An 18,873-nucleotide genomic window follows, 5' to 3' on the forward strand; every position below is an offset into this window, starting at 1 on the left:
GACGTTCCTGCAGCAGGAGTGAGAGCCTTGTGTCAAATGTCTGGGGTGATGAAACATAAAAACCCACGATCCGGAAGAGCCATTGACTCTTTTGGCACTTCTCCACAAGCTATCCCACAAGCTTATTGCAATCTGGCTTCTTTGAGTGTTAAGAATATGCCTTTTGTGAGTCTTGCTGAGTTGTCGACCGCTCAACGGGAAGACCCCGGCATAGGACAAGTGTGGACAGCTCTGAGTAATGGGAATAGTAACCAAGTTGACAAGACCAAGCAACCAACTTGCTCTTTGCTGTTGAGAGAGTGGGACAGGTTAAAGATGCAGAAAGGAGTGATGTATCGCATTGTAACTCCTCCAGGAAAATCACGCTGTTCTCAGTTGGTACTACCAGAAAAGTATAGAGTCCCTGTACTGAAATCACTGCACGATGACTCAGGTCATTTGGGCCTCGACAAGACATACGGCTTGGTAAGAAACCGGTTCTACTGGCCTCGGATGAAGTCAGAGATTGAAGAGTATTGCAAGTCTTGTGAGAGGTGTATAAAAAGAAAGACTCTACCCAAGAGAGCTGCACCTTTGTCGCATTTGCAAAGTGAGGGACCGTTCGACCTTGTTTGTATGGACTTTTTGTCCATAGAGCCTGATTCGAGCAGCACAGAAAATGTTCTGGTCATTACCGATCACTACACTCGTTATGCTCAAGCTTTTCCAACAAGAGACCAGAGAGCCTCTACGGTTGCAAAGGTGTTGCTGGAGAAGTATTTCGTTCATTACGGACTGCCACGGAGGATGCACAGTGATCAGGGCAGAGATTTTGAAAGTCGTCTTGTTCATGAAGTGTTGAGTTCGCTTGGAGTTGAAAAATCAAGAACGACGCCCTATCATCCTCAAGGAGACCCTCAACCCGAGAGGTTTAATAGGACGTTGTTGGACATGTTGGGGACCCTGGAACCGAACAGAAAGAAAAAATGGAGTCAGCACGTCGTTCATTTGGTTCATGCTTATAATTGCACTCCAAATGAAGCTACAGGTTTCTCTCCTTATTTCCTTATGTTTGGGCGTGAAGCTAGGTTACCTGTGGATTTGTGTTTCGAGACTTCTAGTGATGGCACACCACAGAAAACTTACCTCAAGTACGTTTCTGAACTGAGGAAGGAGTTAAAGGCTGCCTATGAACTAGCAGAGTCCGTCGCGGCCAAACAGAATGAGAACAATAAGCAGCGGTATGACAAAAGAATCAGGTTCGCACAGTTGTTACCTGGAGACAGAGTCTTGCTACGAAACCTCGGGTTACAGGGGAAGCATAAACTGGCCGATCGCTGGGCGTCAAAACCATATGTTGTGGAAAGCAAGATGCCGAACCTACCAGTGTTCCGGTTGAAACCTGAAGATGGTGATGGACCAATCAAGATCCTCCATCGAAATCACTTACTGCCTCTTGGGGAGAGGATATGTCTAGACTCTGCATCCCATACGGATCTCACCCCTACAAGGAGAGTCTTGCGATGGAGGAAACAGAAAGAATGCACAGACAAGCCTGGAAAGGAAAAGACACTATCGCAGAGAACGGCAGATAAAGACTCTGAAAGGGAAGGAGTCACGCCCAGTGATAAAGATGAGAAAGAGTACACTGACTCCGAAGATGAGGATTTTGGACTTTGGTGTGATCTGACTGTTGAACCTCTCAGGTGCAACATGGATAGTGATACTCTGGAACCGTTCAGTCTGGATTTGGGTATTTCCTTAAGCGACGTAGCTGAACAACCAAAAACAGTTGGGCTGGGAGTAACACAGGAATGTGTAGAGGAACCTGAGACGGACAGTGTAAATGAATCTGAGTCTGTTGAGATCACCGAAGCCGAATCACCTGATACTTGCGAGAATCCTGAGGAGACAGGGAAAGACAAAGTACTGCCTGAAGACATTCTCTTGCAAGAAGAGGACACTGAATTTAACTCTGAGACTAATCTTGATGTTGACATTAAGGCCAGACCTCAGCGGTTGAAGAGGGCTCCTTTGAGGTTAACTTATGATGAACCAGGTCATCCCAGTGTGGTAGCCGCCACAACAGTGAAATATGTCTCTTGTTTTTATAAATGGATAGGCACACCCATCTTTGCTTAGTTGTGTGTTTTACTCACCTGTTTTGCCATAATGGTTTATGTTTTCAAGGTACAAAGTCATGAGGGCATGCTTTTCTTTGGTGGGGGGAGAGTGTAATACTCTGATAAATATCAGTGGTATTTATTTTGTTTTCATGAGAATAAGTCGAAGAGAAAATAACGGTTCATGGTGAGGTTAAGAGTGGTATAGATATGTGATATAAATGTTTGTATTAAAATGCATAAATAGTGTGTGAAAAAATCAGTTACGTTAAAAAACCATAATTTCATGGAATGTGAATGTCTGTTAAAAGAGAAGAAGTGTAACTTGTTTTGTATGCTACGTCACGAGAGGTCATGACTTGCAGATGACTTCCGGGGGAAAGAGACTCGGGAGGAAGAGAGGAGAAAAAAAGGAGGATTACTAAAATGGCATAGACGAAGCATGGACTTCGGGACTGCTTATGTCACCAAAGTTGTTCGGCAACAACATATCACCCGTCTGCGGACTTCCCGGTAATCATTCGGAGCGTTTGAGCCGGGCTTCCCGTATCTTTTGTGCTTGGCTAAGCACGAGGCACGTTTGGCTACGTTGGCTAGCTGGAGCTAGGCTAACGCCACGGTCCTGGCTAACGGAGATTCCGCCGGAGCGAAGAGACGGAGTTTGAGAGTTGTCTCGGGAGAGAGTCGCTAACCGTGGATGATTTGCTGCTATCTAAGGAACCGGAGATTCGTTGCTCGCTGCCGCGAGTGGAGACGGTTGCTACCACAACGAGCGAGTTATTCATCGGAGGAGGTGGAGACATCACGGATACTCGGAGGTATTGTTGTTATTATTAAGAGCTCCAACTAAAGCGCGCCAACAACAAAAATAAACTAAGAGTGCACTCTGGGGAAAGAATAACATTGGACAGGTTAAAGGGAAAAAATACTAAAATCTATCCCCCGGGGGTTTATTGTATGTTTTGTATATGTGTTTTTTTCATGAAGAAAAAAAAGGGTTGGATGTGAATTTCCTGCAATTGTTTAATACATTTTCTAACCCTGAGATCCTGTGTTGGGTTTATTGCATGGTGTCTTATCATTTGAGTATTCACATGTATTAGCCTTAATCGGTTAAGTGTATTTCCTTAGCCTCCGCTTGTCTGTGTAGACACGAGAATCATATGAACCTTAGACTGATATTTATTTTTCGAGATGTATCTTTTATCACAGAATGTTTAAGTAGAGTCAAGACTGCACCCGAGGGCATAAGGGGGGAGTCTTGTCACACGAGCCGGTGGTAAAAGTGTTACATATATAAAAAAAAAGAAAAAAAGAAACCCTCACTTAATTTGTGTAATCTGACATGTCGTAGCTTTACAGGTTATGTGGTGGACTGATTCTTGGCCGGGTCTTGTGTGTTAAACTGGTAAACTGACAAGATACAGCGAGTGCACAATAATCTGCTACTTTGCTAGCTACTGGTTTGCAGATTTTCCTGCCTTTGGGTAAAACTGGGCAAGCTAGTGGTTTCACTGTGTTCCTATCCTTTATGCTAAGGTAACCCATCCCTGCTAATAACGTCGTACTTTATTTAATTTACAAACATTTTCACAAGACAAATTGAACACATTTAACACAGAGACAAGCAATGTGTAAAATATTGCAATCCTTTTCAAGCCAGTTTACAATAATGCCACGCTGAAAGCAGCAGATACATGTGAGTGTAGGTGAACGTAGTCATTGGCTGCTCTGAATTAAGTTGGATGTGTTATATGATAAGCTGGCTGCTGACATTTTGAAGGAAAATCACTTAATTACAATGACGTAAAACAGCCACAATCACTAAAGGATGGCTTTGAAAATAGTTCCTGACTTTCATCAGTGAGCTAAAATTTATTTACAACAAATTTCATTGCCATTTGTTTTGAACGTTTCTCTTTCCTAATAAATTAAACTGGTGCAGTGACCTGACATCACACTCTCAAGTTAGAGGGCACATAAGAAAGCTTCACTGTTAAGAGTCACTAATATAACGAATCAGATGAAAAAAAACAAACTGTTAAATCCTTCATGCAGCTAAGTGATTCCTCTGTTTCTTAACACATGACCTCATAACTGGACCCTGCGGTTATGTCAAATGATGTGCTTTTGGTTACTTATAAATTTGCACACATTGTTAGTACGTCTAAATACCGAATGGGAACTGAGGAAAGCACCGATATCAAAATAAAACTGTTCAAGTGAAGTGAAGCGGTAAACTAAATTCAGCATTACGTCCACTCTGTCTCATTTCAGCAGAATGCCATTATCTAAATCCTATTCCAAAGTGGCGCAATGAGCTTAGCAGGTACAGCAATTAACCACTACTGCAGCGCTAAATGAAAAAGCTACACTGAGAATCATTGAGACATTTTAATTATATCCGTGTACTTTATCTGCAGGGAAAAAATAATTAATTATGTCAGCACAATTCAGTTTTTCCAGCACCAATTAACACAACGGTTATCTTAAGCAATTAAAATATAAGACACAGCCATTTAAAATCAAAAGTATAATTTATGCTCACACATTACATTTAACCTTTTGAAGTGCTTACATCACTTAAATCCACAACAACTAGAGCAACTTTAGATGTATTGGCAGGTGAAGTCATTACCATCAATCATCTTGTTGTAATGCACTTCCTGGCTGGGTTCTCATGTGGATGTCACATTGACACACACTGACCACCTGTCTGTAAAATTGTTACAGATAGATGGATGGATGGATGGCATTACCTTGGCCTCCAGTAACGCTGTGAGGAACCTTGGAGTCATTTTTGACCAGGACATGTCCTTCAACGCACATATTAAACAAATATGTAAGACTGCTTTCTTCCATTTGCGCAACATCTCTAAAGTTAGAAATATCCTGTCTCAGAGTGACGCTGAAAAACTAGTTCATGCATTTATTACTTCCAGGCTGGACGACTGTAATTCATTATTATCAGGATGTCCAAAAAACTCACTGAAAAGCCTTCAGCTAATCCAAAATGCTGCAGCAAGAGTCCTGACAGGGACTAGAAAGAGAGAGCATATTTCTCCTGTTTTGGCTTCCCTTCATTGGCTTCCTGTTAAATCCAGAATTGAATTCAAAATCCTGCTCCTCACATACAAGGTCTTAAATAATCAGGCCCCATCTTATCTTAATGACCTTGTAGTACCATATCAGCCTATTAGAGCACTTCGCTCTCGCTCTGCAGGCTTACTTGTTGTTCCTAGAGTATTTAAAAGTAGAATAGGAGGGAGAGCCTTCAGTTTTCAGGCCCCTCTTCTGTGGAACCAGCTTCCAGTTTGGATTCAGGAGACAGACACTATCTCTACTTTCAAGATTAGGCTTAAAACTTTCCTTTTTGCTAAAGCATATAGTTAGGGCTGGACCAGGTGACCCTGAATCCTCCCTTAGTTATGCTGCAATAGACATAGGCTGCCGGGGGATTCCCATGATGCATTGAGTTTTTCCTTTCCAGTCACCTTTCTCACTCACTATGTATTAACAGACCTCTCTGCATTGAATCATATCTGTTATTAACCTCTGTCTCTCTTCCACAGCACGTCTTTTATCCTGTCTTCCTTCTCTCACCCCAACCGGTCGCAGCAGATGGCCGCCCCTCCCTGAGCCTGGTTCTGCTGGAGGTTTCTTCCTGTTAAAAGGGAGTTTTTCCTTTCCACTGTCGCCAAAGTGCTTGCTCATAGGGGGTCATATGATTGTTGGGTTTTTCTCTGTATCTATGAAGCGCCTTGAGGCGACTTTTGTTGTGATTTGGCGCTATATAAATAAAATTGAATTGAATTGAATAGAGCAACCTTCACCCAGCAGGCAGCAGACCTACCCAGCAGGAATATGGTGCAGTGCAGAAGTCCTGAGCCACCTCTCATTTCACATGCAAACGTATGTGGCGTTATATAAGGCAAAAACAGAGTTTGCACACTTTTGACAAGCATCAAAGTCAATATTTGGCATGACTTCCTCAATTCCCCAACATAGGGTGAACTCTTAGGCAAGCTTTCATGTTGTTTCTAGGATTTTTAGGATCCCCAACACCACCGGCTGAAACCCCAAACCATCACAGAGCCTCCACCATGTTTTAAAGATGTCTGTAGACACTCGCGCCTCTCTCTTGAAGTCCTCTCCTTCCTTACAGACAAAATTCCACTGAGACCCTTTCTGATGAGTCTTAGACAAACAGATCCTGTGTCAGATACAGTTTATCTACTGCAGATAGTCACTTTGTCCTTTTTCCTCCACGTTTACAGTTTTCTCTGTTTTTGTTAAGTACACACTGTTGTTTTCCGATTTTTGGGAATCATATTGTTGGTGCAAAACTACTCTGGACTTGACTGGACTAAAAATAAGTGAAAAAGAAGCCAATGCTCAAAGAAAGACCTTCATAAAACCTGGAGAACAGTTGCTCAAATCCGAGAATTATGAGAAAGTCTATTCAGGGACAGAGGACCACAGAAAGATCAAGCTGTTGACCCTGGCCTGCAGTCTAATTGGGCTGCCAAAAGATGTGCTGGAATAATACTGATCCATGGACCTCCAATCTCCCTGTCATATGGATATGCTGCCAACAAGTGCTGCCAGAAACCACAAAGGTCCTGTGACCTGTACCCTTGTGGCTCAAAGCTGTTTGGCAACATAAAATGGATCTAAACAATATGAGGCAGGTGGCTATGTATTTGAATATTTTCTATGATGTGTGTCTTCTCACACTGGTTTAAGGATTTGGCACATATAAATACTTTTAAATATCTCTCACAACATTTACCAGATATATGGAAACTGATGACTCTTTAACCAGCTTTGACTATTTCTGTTTCTAATGCTCAAAGAATGAAGATTAATTATTTCAGCTCGCAAAGGAGATGAAAGTGTTTTCTGAAAACTAGAAACTGATGCTTTGCAAAAAAATAAATAAAAAAAATCATTAGCAAGCTCGTGAAAGATCCGTTGTCTATTTGCTGGCTCTTATGAAAAACTGAAATTTTATTTCAAATATTTTTCTGTTTGAGACAGAGCTAGACATGAACACAGAGCACAGCAGAGAATTCAATCACATTTGTGCTTGGATTACTAAACAGTCCTCAGGTACAGCCCCTGGGCACAGGGCCAGGCCTCAAAGGAGTCAGAGGGCTGCTTAAATACAGAGTCTTTTTAAAAAGACACTTTTTTAGGTACACCTTGCTTGTACCGGTTTGGAAGCCTTTTGCATATCAGAACTGTGTTAATTATGCATAAATTGAACAAGGGTTATGCAGCTGCTGCACATCCTTGAAGCAAATCTCCCAATTCACAACATCCCAAAGGTGCTCTGTTGCATCTGGTGACTGTGGAGTTTGAGTAATGTGAACTCACTGTCATCTTCAAGAAAACAGTTTGAGGTGATTTAAGCTCTGTGACATGGTGCATCATCCTGCTGGAAACAGCCTTCAGAAGATGGGTACAACAGTCAGGTGGGCTGTGGCATTTAAACGATGCTTAGTGCGTACTGAGGGGCCCAAAGTATGCCAACAATCGCCACCAGCAGCAGCCTGAACCACTGATATGAGACAGAATGGATCCATTCTTCAAGTTGTTTATGCCAGATTCTGACTCTAGCATCTAAATGTCACAGTAGAAATCGAGATTCATCAAACCAGGCAACATTTTTCCAATCTTCCGTTCCAATTTTGTTGGGCCCATATGAATTGTACCCTCAGTTTCCTGTTCTTAGCTAATAGGAGTGCTAACAGTCAGCTACTGGCACCAATATGCTTCCTGGTTTGGCATGTTGTCCGTTATGTGATGCTCTTCTTCATACCATGGTTGTAAGAAGTGCGTATTTGAGTTACTGTTTCTTTCCTGTCAGCTCAGTTTGTAAATTCCTTTTGAGAATTGCCATTCACTGTGAACCCTAGAGATGGATGTCCAGGAAAATCTCAGCAGGTACCTGCAACCATGGCACATTTAATTTCACAGTAAATCTTTATTCTGATGCTCATTTTGAACTTCAGCAGTTCATCTTGAAGATATATACAGTTGCTCCGATGTGGTTTTGGTTTTATGTTTGAATTAACAAACAGTTCAATACGTGTACCTAACAAATAGTTGGTGAATCTTTTAATGGCAACCTGAAAAATAAGGCAAAGACAGAAGTGTCAAAATCTGCAGTTCCTTGATTGGCCATTGGAGGCGGGCTCTAAATCCAAATGTCTAAAAAGGATCACAGTGTTCGAGGTTTGATTTAAAAACACATTCATTCAAGGCTTAAAATTAGGCATGCTGCTGCTTTGACTCATGTTGGGAAAACATGTGACCTGCTGGGCCTTACCTAGACTAACTCAAATCACTGAAATGAAGCGCTGCATCGTAATTGTGGTGCAGTGCTGATGACTTTTGTAGAATCTTAATGAATTATCTGATTAATGATATGGCTTGCTCTCAGTTATTTCATTAGTCTGCAACTAGCACTAGTTAGCAGTAATATATGAACTTTAACCAAACAGCTTAACAAGAAAGACACTGGAGACAAAGTCATGTACTCTGTACTTTCAGAATCCACATATAAACATGCTCCAGATAGCAGTCACGCCTGCTGCTGCAACCTGACAGGGGAAAACGAGGAGAATGGGCTGACCGAATAACGTCAGGACTTGCAGTTCAGTTTTTCAAGCAGTAATTCAAACGACAGCTATCTTAAGCTGATTATTGATGAGATGCAATCGCTGTGATGGAAAAATATAATTTATGTTGGAATTATTTAGAAAATGTCACAATAATCAATAAACTATCAACCACAATGGGTTGACTGCAGAACACAAAGATAAAACTGACCTCAGTACCACAAAGCTTCTTTCAGGCATGACCCAAGTGAGTTTCATAAAATGTAAACATGTGTACAATATCCCACCTGTAACTTCTACAACTACAAAAACCTCAACGAAATACTTGAGAAAACTGCCTCAGCTCTCGATGACAGGTGTTTGAGATTCTGTTGATTATCTGCGTCACATCATTTCAGTAGTATTTTGTGTTGCAGCCGTGCTTGTTATGTTGAATTCAGATCTCAACATCGAAGCTCCCGGGAATCATTGCCATGTTCATAAAATCAAGACTTTGCCATGTGACATTTTCTATTTCATGGGGGAAAGAATTAAAAGAAGAAAATAAATGCGGCCATAAGTGAATATGTATGTGTCGGAAACAAGACTCGTGGGCTATGGTTGTTAAAGTGTTATTAAGGAGCCCAGTGAAACATTTCAGATATCTTTAGTCTTTAGTACATCAACAGCAGTGGCCAGCATGAGTGAGACTTGATACTATGTTCTTTTGTTGTCAGCCCAGCTTCTGAAAAAGGAAGCTAATATGAAAATGTCAAAAACTCCATGTCCACTAGTACACACTTCTGGTGGTCTCCAAAAGTGAGCAGTCTCTACAGCCCCCCATGTTAAGGTCATAGCGTGACGTGGCCTACCTCATGCTTCGACTTCTTAGCAGCAGCCTAGAAACCTAAATGATTTGAGGAGAGGAAGAGAAGAGGAAGAGAAACATCTGACTAAAGTACTAAGTCGTGTTTTGCTGAGTACTGTGTTTTTTCCCAGATGTTTGGTTGATATTACGTCTCTCTATTAAAATGAGACTACCATGTTCAGTGCTTTGCTGATCTCATGTCGTGTCCCAGTCTTGGAAAGATCCACTGCTCCATCCAGAACCAAAAGGGCACATTTGATCAAATCTGGGGTCTTTTTCTGATAAACTTCTCTAACTTTTAATTTAAGGATGACTAACTGTGCTTATTCCACAGCACTCCGATGTGTGTCTGTGTTAATGAGAATGTGAAGCTCAGTGGTGTCGAAGCTAACTTCTGTGTGGTTTGTAAGGAAAGGGCTTGTTAGTATCAGTCGCCCCTCCTGGGTTGTTGTTTGTTGTTTGTTTGTTTTCTTTTTTCTTTACATATGTTCTAACATGAGAAGTTCTGTTTTGTATTCAATGTAACAAGTTTTTTGTTTCCCTTTTCTTTTCTTTTTTTTCATAAACTGCATCCACAATCGCTCAATAAAAATATTTTGAGTAAAATGAGACTACCATGAACACTGAGACACTGTTGATTTCTTTCTAAGAGAATAAACTTACAAATTCAGCTGGGAATCAAATAAAAAAAATGTTTTATGTAAAAAAAAAAAAAAATCCTTCACTGTATGAATGTTGCATGTTTATAGATGTTTATAGTTTTCTTTTACAAGAACTGGTATTTTTTATTTTTAAATCTGATTCACACAACAAATTTAACCTGCTGCCTGTTTTATAAAGTGTCATTTTGAATGAAATCAATAAGACTGGAACCTATCGCCCTGTACTCTTTTTATTGTTAGAGGCAAGTTTTAGATCATTGTACATAATTTCCTTCAGGAATTCTCATTCTGATTTTAGTTTGGACTCGCTATAGGATGAGGCATCACCTCCATCATACAGAAATGCAGGTGCAGGTGTTATGACTACGTGCAAGGCCTCAGTACATCACTCCCCTGCAGTGATATTTTTAGATCACTTCATTTTCACATGGCTTCAGTGAGGTTGCTTTTTTAAATTCTCTTTCATAAAAGCAGAAAACAAAAACAAATAATCCTGTTTCCTGAATGTCTTCTCCTAGAAGTCGCATCACATTAGCAGAGGCACAGGAGAGGCCTCTCAGTATTTCATGAAAACCACAAACTTGAAAGTCTAAGAGCGAACAATTTGGGGTTTGCTGATGAGTCAGTGGCACAGGCGAGAGTGACTCATTAATAAGAGAAGAAAAAAAGAGAGAAAAACAAAAAGCCCAGAGGAGCTTTCATTTAACACCCACAAAAAAATTATCTTATGAAAATGTGTGCAGGTTGCTGGCACCTGTGCAGCCTGCATTAGAGTGTTTAGATATTATGTTTCCTGCTTATCTGAAGTGACTTGTGTTGCAGTCTGAGGATGCAATGTTTGAGGCAGACAGCAACGTGCAGATGTAAAGATGTAGAGCAGACCCGGCCCCACTTTACATTCACGGGAGCTGTGTGGAGAGGGTACACTCCATGAGGTTTCTGGGCATGCAGATATCTGATGACCTCTCCTGGACTGCAAATACTACAGCGGTGGTTAAAAAGGCCCAGCAGCGTCTCCACTTTCTGAGAGTGCTCAGGAGGAACAACCTGGAGGACAGGCTGCTGGTGACATTTTACAGAGCCACCATAGAGAGCATCCTAACGTACAGCATAACAACATGGTATGCAGGGTGCTCAGCTGCAGACAGGAAAGTACTGCAGATGGTCATCAACACAGCCCAGAAGATCACTGGCTGCTCTCTGCCCAGCCTGGAGGTCACTGCAAACTCTCGGTACCTCAGCAGAGCTGGCAATATCATCAAGGACCACTCTCACCCCAGCAACCAACTGTTTGAACTATTACCGTCAGGCCGACGGTACAGGTCACATAAAACCAGGACAAACAGATTCAGGGATAGTTTCTTTCCCAGAGCTATCACCGTAGTAAATAAGCACAAAAACAATTGAACCTATTCCATACCGTCACTGTCATTATATTATGCTGCTATTCATACTGTCATCATATTAATGCTGCTATCCTGTATATATTGTACATACTATTGTTTGAGTACTTACGATTGTTTTTTTTGTACTTTTTATATTTTACATTTATATTTATTATTGAAACTTGCACCAAGGGAGTGGCACTCCAATTTCGTTGTACTCTGTACAATGACAATAAAGGCTATTCTATTCTATTCTATTCTATTCTATGTAAGCCATTGTGCTGTGTAAACCACACTTTCAGGTATCATCAGTGCCCAATTCTGTACCTAAACACCCCGTGCTCTACTACAAGTCGATCCCTCACTGGCTCTCATTCATAATTTCTGGTGTTGACTCAAAATGTAGCTGTCATTTCTGTGAGCGTGTGTTCACACACTTACAATACCCACATTCGCCTTCAGCTCCTCCGATCGTGGGCTCTCTGTCTTTGTCTCTGCCTCTTTGTTCTCCTCATTCGGGCTCTGTATTTCTCTCCTGGCCCATTTTGGTCCCAAACCAACACTCTGTGGTAATAGTGCCAGGGGGAGGTCGGTTATTGATTGATTGACAAAGAGTCCTTGGTGCCTTGATTGTGGCATAAAGAGAGACATCATGAAACGCCTTCGCTGACAGCTAATGATTGTCTGACTTCACAGCCTCACCAAGAATGCACACTATCATCAGTGTTTTGAGTTTTCAGTAATCAACTGATTAGGCAAAAAATTGCTTAATCATCTTTTCCAATGTAAAAGGATCATATAATCATGGAAAAACATACAAATTTCCAAATATACCTGATAACCAGAGCAAAAATCCATAAATAACCGCAAATGAATGAATATTACAGCTAACAGATTTATTATTATTGTGAACTGAATGCCAAAAGCGAAATACAAGAACAGCTACTAAACCCCTGTTGTATAGTTTGGTAAGAAAATTATTTCAGTATTCATCTGGGAGATAACATCAAAATACAAAACAACCGTCTTCAAGTGGCAGCTTATGTACTTTCAGGTACCTAACGTTATCCTTTCAAAGAGCAAGACAACAACAATTATACGCACTGGCACAAATGTAATTAAATCTAATCGCATGCATGCGGTAATGACAGACGCACAAACACCTGTGACTCTCCACCGTTTGCAGAGGTTGCTGGCATTTCATCTTCTCCCAAGACACACGGAGAGGAAAGGCGTGAAAAATATGGTTGAAGCAAAATAAATAAATAAATGTTACCCTGACTTATATGAAGAAATGACCAGAAAGATTATAGCAGTTTGTGCAGCAAACAAAGTCATAAATATCGGTGAGATCGACGAGTGCCATATTCACCTTAGCAACCAAGAAGATGGGGACACCATTTTCATCATTTGGCATATTCGTCAAAATGCATGCATTGTGCATGTAACCTTTAAAGATCCACCCATGCTGACTTTTAGAATAGAAAAAATTTAAGTGTCTGAGCATTCAAGGCAGCTAGATTCTTGTGAGCTTACCGTCACATCCATTTTTCCATATTTCAGTCACATTGGACCAATCAGTGTCCTCAAAGGAACGAATCAACAAGGCCTGTTGGTTCATTCCTGTAGGTGTGATTTAGGTGACATAAGAAAGATGGTTGCACCTAAATCATTCACTTGGCTGTCAGTGTGTGTGTATTTATTGATATTTCCAGTTTTTCTAACAATTTTTTCAAAAGTCCTTTAAAATAAAAATAATTATTCGTTTCTTTTTATCGGCCAAGTATATTTGGCTGTGAATACCTTTAGTACACACATTTTAATAACAAAAGCACAAGGATTCAGCTTTCAGAGCTCCTCATCCTGTAACTGTTTTTCTGTTAGGCGCTCTGTGTGTTCGTCTCAGCATCTGCGACGTAGTTCTTGTTTTTCCCTTTTCCAATTTCCAACAATTTGCCAGTTTTTCCTTTTAGAGGGAGTGTTTTGAAAGCTTTTGATTGATGATATTGTGTCAGAATTTTTGAGGTTAGTCTTGTCCAAGGTAAATGGTCAATCAGGTTCGGCTAATTGGGAGTCTCACTCGATACACTTCTGCTTAATGGAGAATTGCTTTTCATTGTTTTACTTTTTTAAAATTCTGATTAATTGTGATAATAAGTAAACACCTAAACAAACTCCAGGCCAGCAAATTCATTTCGCACATCAGTATCTAAGCAGCAGTGTTCCTATTATATTTCAGTGCTTGGCCTTACATGAGACATCCCTGTTTGCTTGGTTTTTGTCCCCGCTGTCAATGCTCTAAAAATGTACTTTATGATCAAGAAAGCAAATGTTTAAAGTGGCTTATTAGCTTGATAGCTCTGACATGACACAGGACAAGCAAAAGCTCAGTGATTTGATCTTGGGAGGACACACAAATTCCTTTGAGGTTGTGTCAGGAAGGGCATCTGGCATAAAAATGTGCCTGTTCAAATATGTGGAGCTACCTGCTGTGGTGGCCTCGTGTGAATGTATGTATGTATATATATGTATATATTGTACTATTCTTAGTTAGCGTATTGTCTGTCTTGTCTTAATGTTGGTTTAAAATGGAGCACTGTAACAAAAAATAATTTCCCCCAGGGATCAATAAAGTATTCTGATTCTGATTCTGATAAGGGAGCAGCCTGAAGAAAGATCATAAGTATGACTCATATGCCATGAAGCAGGAAACCACTGTCCATACCACACAAGCACAATTACAACATCACATAATGTTTTTTATAGATTTAGTTAATGAGCGTTTGGTGCACTTAAAGCTGTACAATGTGGATTTCATTTCATATGCATATATGCGCCGTGCGGGCTGAATTTTAACACACGCCTTGTTTTGTATTTGTCAGTGTTAAAGAAACAATCAGTAGAGGCGCATGTTTTTCCTCCACACTGTTTTATTGCTGCTTTTGCTCAATGCCTGTCTGGCCTTGCTCAAAAACACAATTATGAGCATGTGAGTAATACAAATGAAGCTTCATGTTTCCTTTAAGTAAAAATATCAAGAATATGTGCTTTTATTTTCTGTACCTTAATCATTATAAGGTACAGAGTCTTTTCCCTTATGGTATATGCAACATGTATATGAACGTGTCAAATTTCAGGCTGTCTGATTGCTATGTTGACTGAAAGGACCGTCAGGCAGAACACGGGGCTCAGACAGCTCACGGTGAAACAGAGCCCGAGATGCCGCCGGCGGTGGAGCTCCTCTCGCTCTGATCCCCGACTAATCGAGCAAAACACTGACAATCTCAATCTGCATCTGATCTCATGATGTGACCGTGTCCAATCGCAGTGGGGTGGATGATAGCAAATTCACTATGGTCAGGAGCCTCTTCAAAGGTTTCCATGGCTACATTATCACAAACATACTGTTAGTTTCTTTTTCTTTTTTCCCTCTCAGACAAATCCCCCAAAAATAACAGCACCATCACCATTCAAGTCATACCCTAACCCTGCCTGCCTTGTAACTGCTTCAAATCTTTTGCTAATTAACTACTTGTGAGCAGCAAAAGAAACACTTAAAAGATTATTTAAATTATGTGTCAAGATAGCTGACTAGAATATCTGTTATACCACATATCAATACTGTTATGACTTTGCATTGTGTCCTTGATACTACACAGTAGACTTTAGCAAAGACTCAACGTACATGAAACCTTTTTATCATGACTGATAGGATCACGCTCAGTCTTTTTGACAGGGGTGCGTCACGGTGAAATACAGAGACAGGCTGCTGAGGAAATTGCTGGGTTACCTCTTCCTCCAGCCTCCTTTTCTGGGCTCATTTCTGCCTTATTTTACATTTTCTTTTCCCAGTGCTTAAAAACCTGTCAGCATCGTGTAAACACTACTAATGGCCACGGCTGAAAAGGACAGTCACAGCATTAAATGAAAGGCATAAAATAATTATTTAATTCCATAAAGTACAGATGTTTCTGATCTTTAGAGAAATGTTTTTGAAAAATCCTTCAAGCACATGAAACTCTGGAAAATAAAAATTTCTATTTACCTTTACATATTTACAGCCAACAAGATGTCTATAAATTCTGTTCATTTGTATAATACAGTCCTCAGTTCTACTGAAAGAGGAACTTATCAGTAACATAATAGCTATATTTGTTGCTATATATTTAAACGAATATAGCAACACAAGAAATCTGGCAGTGACTACAAAAATAATTTCTACCGGTGACTGAAGCTGCACAGTAACTATATAGAGATATAGACTTTTATACCATTGGACTATATTTGCTTACAGCTGGGAAATGTTTTACAGACTATTTGGTTATGGCTAATAATTCCTAACAAACTAACGTACTTTATCACATTAATGCATGAATCCCCTCTATTGGCAGACAGCAGACCTGAGACTTCTAACGAAACCTTGACGTGAACGGCCCATCACAATCTTTGATGGATAAGTAATTTAAATAAATTAAATTCTGTAAATCATCAAACTGAATCACTCAGCCCTGCCTGAAAGGGCTATCTGTGTCTTCGTACAAGTAATAACCACGCGGCTATTTGCCAGCGGAGGCTTTTGAGTCCCTAGTTACATGAGCTTCAACGCAGTTACTCGTCATAGATTCACAGATGCCAAAGAAACCCATGTAGAAGAGATGAACGGGGCATAATGCAAACCAAATAATAGTTGTGCACGGACGCGTGTTTTTGTTCCCCCAGCAGGAGATGTATTTATCAGAAGCTGCAGCTGGGTCAGTCAATGAAAAGGCAGCTCGTCGTCTCACACAGAGAGACGCTGCTTTACCCCTGTGGTGACTAAGCTCAGTGAGAAAATCATATTTCTTCCAGACAGTTATTACAGTGACAATTAGACCAAAGAAATCAGGACATCTCTTTCAAAATGAAGGTGGAAATCTGTCATGTTTTCTTAATTTTAATGAATCAGCTTTTACTGAGTGTTGCTTTTTTCTGCTCTAATTAAGTGACACACAAGGCTGACATAACACATACATAAACTGCCAGCAGCTGGGCAGCAGCATGCTGAAATGAAACTTCCTTACAGCTTTTCCTGGCAGCGAGTTATGTGACACTGTGATCAATGCATGGATGCAGGAACTTAAGCGTTGCAGCAACTGAACATCTGGCAGTGTGCCATTGGACTAAGCAGCATCTGGCTTTGTGTTTCCATAGGAAGTAGTTCCAGCAGCATAAAGAGAGACCTTATCTGACTCAGGCTCTAACACTGGTGTAAAATCAATGCTGCACATTTCATTTCCTGCACAAATCATAACAAAAGCAAAAGAAATCGATGCATATGGCCTGCATTTGTATAGCGCTTTTCTAGTCCCTAAGGACCCCAAAGCGCTTCACACTACATTCAGTCATTCACCCATTCACACACACATTCACACACTGGTGATGGCAGCTACATTGTAGCCACAGCTGCCCTGGGGCGCACTGACAGAGGCGAGGCTGCCGGACACTGGCGCCACCGGGCCTTCTGACCACCACCAGTAGGCAAACACGGGGTTAGTATCTTGCCCAAGGATATTTGGCATGCAGCCAGGAGGCAGCCTGGGATCGAACCACCGACCTTCTGATTAGTGGCTGACCTGCTCTGCCACCTAAGCTACAGCCACCCCATATTACCACCCAGCTTCAGTTCCCACAGACAAAGTTAATGCAGGATAAAATTCCTGCCAGTTTCTTTCATGACTGAGTGCAGGTGTCGCTGCACAGCTTTGAGGCAGAAGCTTATGTGACAACTTTGCTGTACAGTGTGTTTACTGAGCTGCAGAGTTTAAAATCAGCAAAGTGTGTACTAGGGGGCTGCAGACTTGCTGATGACGTACAAGTTTAGAATATAATGCAGTGCGATTTATGGATTTGGATGAAGCTGCTGGTCAAGTCTGACAATAAAGAAATAAACAAATAAATCTTGTCCAAATATGACGTTTATCATGCTGCTGCAACATCTACACTGATTTTCAGTAGATTCACTTCACTTTGTAACACAGATTTCACACAAACATCATACAGATATCTGAGAGGATAACAATAATAATAATAATAAATTAGTGACAGTGATAAAATCATAGGTTCTGGTCATCCCGTAATATCATCTAATTATGTATCTGCGTTGGCTTTGATAAAAGAGATAATTAAAACACAGGATGCCTTTTGAGCTGTGCTGGAAATACATAAAAAGTGGGGAAGACAGAGATTCAAAAATGACTCACCTCTAGCGGTATCTGTGATTCAAATCTTTTCCACCTCAGATGGACTGGATGGTGCCTCTGTGGAGCATCAGATCGGTGGGTTTACGCAACGTGAGAGTGGAGATGCTGAGCTGTGAGAGAGAGGGAGCGAGCGAGAGAGAAAGAGAGAAGGAGAAGAAGAGAGAGAGAGGGGAAGGAAGAGAGAGCGAGGGAGAGAGAGGAGGGATAAGGAACTCCCTCTTTAGCTCTGACAGTGTTGACACGACACGCAGCCACTTTCAGCGATTTCCAGCCTGCTCTCGCTCACAGCGGGCTGGTGGCAGCAGCAGCCAGCAGCACTGAGCTTCCCACATGCTGATGAAGATCGTGTATGTGAGAAGCTCCATCTTTCAGTGCTTACTGTAGATGTGACTTGATGTAGGTCAGCAGTGCTGTGATAATGAAATGAAGTTGATATTTCAATGCAACTTCTGAATGATTTTTAGTGCTGTTGTTGGGTTACACTTCAAGTCAATGCAAGTGCATACTGTATCCTTCTGGGAGGGGGTTTAGAGTCCAAATCAGTGCACATACACCTCCTCTCTCCTGTAGGAACAGACCTGCACTGCAGCTATGTTACTGAAGCAAAAGAAGCAAACAAAATACTAAATGCATGTTTCTGTGGGCTTTTAGTTTGATCTGCGATTTGTCTAACTTGAGGTTCAATCTTTTAATCTACTGCATATATTGTACAAGTTGTTTTATACTTTAGGATTTTCCATTTTCTGTTATTTTATTGCTTTTCCACTTTAGATTGCAAAAATAGCTGAGAGAAGTGTTGCTACCCATGGAAATGCTTCAAGACATGAAGGCAGCGATAATTACATGGGTTTATATAGAGACGTGATTTGATTGGTACCTCCTACAGAAGCCGTTCTTGTTTGAAAACAAAGAAACTGATCTTCTTTTGAAACAGTACCTACAGATGGAAGCAAGCAGACCATATTTATTCATATGGGACTTTTCAAAAACAAGATCAACAAACTTTTTCAAA

At 40.9% G+C, this 18,873-nt stretch overlaps 1 protein-coding gene across 1 annotated transcript in view; it reads right to left on the bottom strand.

Annotated features, from left to right (window-relative positions):
- The window catches only part of LOC146563500 (melanocortin receptor 5-like), a 43,866-nt gene extending 25,903 nt beyond the window's left edge, over positions 1-17,963 (bottom strand). The window contains exon 1 of the mRNA XM_085290623.1: positions 17,862-17,963. The gene's annotated coding sequence lies outside the window, so the exon portion shown is untranslated. The remainder of the gene's footprint in view (positions 1-17,861) is intronic.
- Between the last annotated feature and the right edge of the window lie 910 nt (positions 17,964-18,873).

The sequence above is a fragment of the Mchenga conophoros genome, linkage group LG11 (genome assembly GCF_057382185.1).
Source record: "Mchenga conophoros isolate Kocher_MC1m ecotype Shallow Benthic linkage group LG11, M_conophoros_male_GT1.1, whole genome shotgun sequence".
Lineage (NCBI taxonomy): Eukaryota > Metazoa > Chordata > Actinopteri > Cichliformes > Cichlidae > Mchenga > Mchenga conophoros.